A 5,414-nucleotide genomic window follows, 5' to 3' on the forward strand; every position below is an offset into this window, starting at 1 on the left:
AATTAATCAGAGTGTTGCCTGCCATATTTCCCTCCAAATATGAGATAAGAAAGGCAAGGCACACAAGAAAGATATCAGTCCCTTAGTACGTTAATTCATGCAATGGGGTAGGGGAGGGCCATAACCTTTAAATTCTATCGTCCTCTTACCCACTTGGTCCTTAGCTTTCTTTTAAAGAAAGTTGAATAGAACTAAACACCATCAAATCTTGATTAACCAAGACTCAGTTACCTGTAAAACTCACTTATCTGAAGAAGAAAAAGGTAATGCATCCCCAACATGTATTAATTTCATTGAACTTTCCCTTGATTATCCAAATTAAACAATTGCCCTATTGTGACTAGATATTCAGAATGGTTTACCATGGAACACCTAGTCCATCCTAATTCTGCCTCATCAGTTATGGGATAGCAGCCCCCATCTAAAGTCTGCCTCTCTGGAGAAAAGTTAATACAACAAAGAAGAATTTTGCACCCAGCTTGTACCTTGTCGTTCTCTTGTTTCCTTAAGTTCTATTTCATTCTGTTGGTTGAATGTTGACTTTATGTTTCACTGGGCTAAACAAAGAGAAGATAAGACATTTGAAGTGTTCAGTGCTGTCCAAAGGGGGAGCTGCTGTAGGAGAAGCAAGATGACAGAGTCTGTAAGACAGTGGGGCCCAATTCACCAGCCAGGGCACTCAATATGGCTCCCAACAGCAGCAGAATTTCAATCCCTTTCTTCAAAGGTGGGTTTATTTAATCCAATATAAATTAAAAAGACTAGATTATTTCCAGAAAACCACCTGCTCCAATTTAAGTCTCTCTCCTAAATTAATTCCTTTATCCCCACCCTTCAGCTGGGTTAGAGAGTTGAGGCCCCAGATCCTCTTCTCCTTCCCTGGGGTGGGTGAAAAGGCTTTCCTGTACCTTCCAGGGTTTCAACAGATTAATATGATAAATCTGCTTTTGCTTAATAGATAAATCTGCCTTTTGTCCAAGCGATACATTTCATAATCTACTGGCCCCACCTGACAGAGTAATATAAGGCATTCTTAAACCAATTTAACAGTATTCACACAAGTTACACTGGTGCACTTTCTGTGTGTAGACCAGGCCTGAGAAGAGACAGGAATTACTGTAAGTGAACTTTACTTAAAAGGCTAAACTGGGAGCTGGTTTAGGAGTTCCCATTAAATTTTTTCAGTGCAATGATGACTGAAACCCAGCTGCCTGCAGCAGAAGCATCTGGACAAGGGGAGATGGAGCTGGGGATAGGATGGATCGGATGTCCCGTAGGCATCTGGTCAGGGGGTGAGCAGAGGGGGAAGGGGAGGAGGAAAGGGTGTTACCGATTTTGGCTGCCTTTCAGTAAAAGCTAGTAAGATTTTAATAATGATAAATAACAACAAAGATATACATAAATTGGGGAGAAGGGAGTTTTTCCCCTTTTCTCCTCTGTTATATGTTATATTCAGTGCTTAATTTGTAATGAAAGAGGTGCCGGGGCCCGAGCAATTTTTTTACATTCATAACTGATGCAGCAAGCCTAGAGGTGCCGGGGCTCAGCCTTGGCACAAATTAAGCACTGGTTATAATGGAACAAATCCAAAGCCACATAGCTCTTCACAGCTGTCACTTTGCTACTGCACTCCGTGGTCACTTGGAATTTCCTGGTGGCTGCAAGGGTAAAACCCATTCTCTTGCTTCAAAAGCAAAAGCTCCTATCACCTGAGTGAAAGGACACTCTCCATTATCTGTTAGCTGTGTAAAACACACGGTCAGGCAGTTTCAGTCCCAACCAGGAGTGGGGCAGTAGGACACATGCACAGGGATCCTCCTTCCCTGAGTCCCAATCACCTGTTTTCTACCAAACTGAAAATCATAGTGTAGGTGAATATGATGTATTGAAGGGTGAATGGGTTGCTGGTATGTGTGCAGATAGATGAGAGGTGTGGATGTGTCTGTGGGATGTGGACAGTAGGGCTGCCAGTGTTCCAGGTTTTCCCAGGATCGTCCCTTTTCTGAGGTAGCTGTCCTGGGAAATCTGGTCAGTGGTCAGGGTAAGGGTGGTCAGTACATACTGCCAGCTGTCCAACTTTATGGGCTTGCAAACATCCTGGACATGCTGGGTTTTCATACCTCAGGGGTGGCAACCCTAGTGGATAGGAATGTGAGTTTGAGATCCTCACCTTGAAAAATGTGGTAGGATCTTGTTCTTGCAATCTGGCCTCTCCTTCAGAAATGGACTCCTGCACAGAGATCAGTTCCGCTCTGATGCTGCTCAGATTTACCACCTTGTCTCTGAGGAAGGCCTCGTCCTCCTGTCTCAGTTGTCAGAGGGACACCTGTTCTCTCTCCCTCAATAACTGGTGGAGTTTGGCAGACTCATAGATGACCTGCTGGAGGTTCATCGCAACTGAGTCCTGGGAGATGGCAAAACAGACTGAAAACACCTGTTTATTTCACACCGTGAAAACAAATAACGTAAAAGTCACAATTTTCTAATAGATTATTTTACACACACCATACTTTCTGTTTCTTAGCTGAAGAAACAGACTCAAGGTTTCTTCTGATTTTATAAAACCGTATTCATTACTCATGATAATAATAAAAAGGGTAGCTCAGAATTGCCAGCTCTTCTGACTTTATTGAAAGTCTCATTTTTTTGTTTGTTTGTTTTTAATATTTCTCATGCTCTCCCATTTCCTGGCATCAGAAGTGGAAATTGCAAACATTTCCCTTATCCCACCATTCCCCATGCTTACAATGGGGCTAAAGCTATAGGCTAGGGTAACCAGATGCTCCAATATTATCAGGACCGTCCCAATATAGGGGGCTTTGTTTATACAGGCTACCTATTACCCTCCCCCAATACACCTCCGTCACGATTTTTCACACTTGCTATGTGGTCACCCTACTACAGGCTGACCTTAGTAAAGATGACCACCATGTCACTCTAGTCTTTGTATTTATATGTAAGTCTGTCCCTGCTAAAGATGGTTGTCTTCTGTTGTTTCTAGTGGTACATCCCAGGCTGCCCTCAGGAAAAATTGCCACCTCATGGGTCCTTGCTGGTTAATAGATAGAAAACTGTAGAGACAGGGAATGTAGGGGCAGTAGTTTCATAAAGTTTAAGGCCAAAAGGGACCATCTGATCATCTAGTCTGACTTCCTGTAAATTCACAAGCCATTGCATTTCCCCCAGATACCTCTATGTTGAGCTCAATTACTTTAGCTCTTTAGATTAAAGAATTTTAGTCCTTGGCAGAGTGAGGAGGGTGTGGTGTCAGAGAAAGAAGGTAAGAGTTGGTGTAAACAGAAAATAAAGATAGTCTTTAGTTGTGTTCATCCCAAACATAGTGTGCTGGGTGGGGTCTCTGTCATCTCTACAGGTGTGACAGAGGGATTTGTGTGCAGAAGGAGACTGAGGAGGATGGGAATATGGGGTATAAGAGGAAGATTGGGGGATAGAAGAATGTGGGGTGCAGAAGGAGGCTGAACTGGTCCAGGGCATGTAGGGTGCAGAAGGACACTAGGTGTTAAAGGGAATGTGGGGTGCAGAAATTGATTAAGGCAACAGGGAAATGGGGTGTGGGAGAGAGACTGAAGAATTGCAAAAGGGAAATGGCGTGGTGCATGGGAGTAGGGATGGCAGAGAATGAGATGTGAGAGTAGGAGACCGTGAGGGAAAGGGGAGGGAAAATATGGAGGCAGGTGAATGTAGGGAATACATGGGGGACAGGAGACTGTGGGGCAGCATGAGGGGAAGAATGAGAATGGGGCAGGAAACTGGAAGGGGTGGGGGAGGGAGACAGGATAGCAGGGTTGCCAACTCTAATATTTTCATCAGTCCCGTGATGGTTAAGTATTTTTATACCCCCTCCCCCGCAATCTTATGAGAAGTTTCTGACAGCTTGGGACTTCTGGCTGTGCTGTAACAGATGCTGAAGTTCTAACTTCAGCCATTAGATGCTGGTGCTGGGAGTCCGAGCTGCAGGTGTTGGGCTGCAGCCCCGGCTGCTACTAGCAGAGATTGCTGTGCCACTTGCCACCTGTGAAAAATGGTGAAGCAGCAACTTGTGGGGAAGGACGAGGTTGGCCAGATGTCCTGATTTTATAGGAACAGTCCCAATATTTAGGGCTTTTTCCTATATAGGTGTCTATTACCCACCACCCTCTGTCCCAATTTTTCACACTTGCTATTTGGTTACCCTAGTCAGGGTTAGGGTGACCAGAGGTCCCGATTTTATAGGGACAGTCCCGATTTTTGGGTCTTTTTCTTATATAGGCTCCTATTACCTGCCACCCCCTGTCCCGATTTTTCACATTTGCCGTCCGGTCACACTAGTCAGGGTTACTAGAAAGACTGCGGGGCAGGGAGCTGGCTCAGGGTCAGCAACTTGTACCTGCCCCCTCATTCCCCGCTTACTGCTGCAGTGTGGTGAAGAACAAGGTTTAGCAATTGAGGGGAATGAAGGAGAGAGAAGGGACCCAGGAGTGTATGCATCTCTCCAACCTGCAGTGAGTCAGCTCCAACCCAGTTGTGCTTGTCTCCTTCCACCTCTTCGGCTGCTGGACTAAAAGGGCACCGACAGTGTCCTGAGAGACACAGCCCAGAGTGTAAGGGGATGGAGCTGGCCCGTGATTGTTTTGAGGAGGGAGAAGGCAGGGGACGGTGGGAGGCTGTGTACATTGGAAGGAAAGGCTTGAGCAGGAGGCCGGGCCAGGGAAAGGAGCTGGCAGTGTCTCTCTTGGCAGAGAGAGCTACTCAGGGGACAACATCTAAGGAAAGATACCTGGCTAGGGGCCAGTGTCCAGGCAAGAAAGAGAGCAGCAGAGAGGCGGGGGATTGCTAGTGAAAGTTCCCTGGACAGGAGCAGAGGAGAGGCTTGGGAAGAATGCACAGGGACATAGGTGCTGGAACTAAAGGTGACACTGCACCCCCTGGCGTGAAGTGGTTTCCATCACATACAGGGTTTAGTGTTTGTATAGTGGGGTTGCTGAGAGCCATTGAATCAAACCGTTCCAGCTCCCGGGCACAGGGATGCATTGGTCAGACATGAAAGGGAGACTGTAGTCCAGGAAAGCTTATGCTCTAATAAATTTGTTAGTCTCTAAGGTGCCACAAGTACTCCTGTTCCCCTTCTCCCCAGTGTATTTTCGGTAGAATTCTGGTGATTTTCCTGAACTGCCCACAAACAAAAGATTGATTCCCCCTCCGTGATCAAACAAACCCCATGCAAATGTGACTTTTTTTTTCTTTAAAATCTCGACTTCAAAAAATGCAGCCGGTGTCCCCGGGTTGCCAATCCCGCTCGCCTCTCGCCTGGGGATGTAAGGGTTACAACCATAGAGCACAGCCCTCACCCATTGCCTACTGAGAAGCAGGAAGTATTTACAGGCAGGGGGACAGGACGGGGGAGGTTGGCGGAC

This window comes from Malaclemys terrapin, chromosome 1 (genome assembly GCF_027887155.1).
Source record: "Malaclemys terrapin pileata isolate rMalTer1 chromosome 1, rMalTer1.hap1, whole genome shotgun sequence".
Classification (NCBI taxonomy): domain Eukaryota; kingdom Metazoa; phylum Chordata; order Testudines; family Emydidae; genus Malaclemys; species Malaclemys terrapin.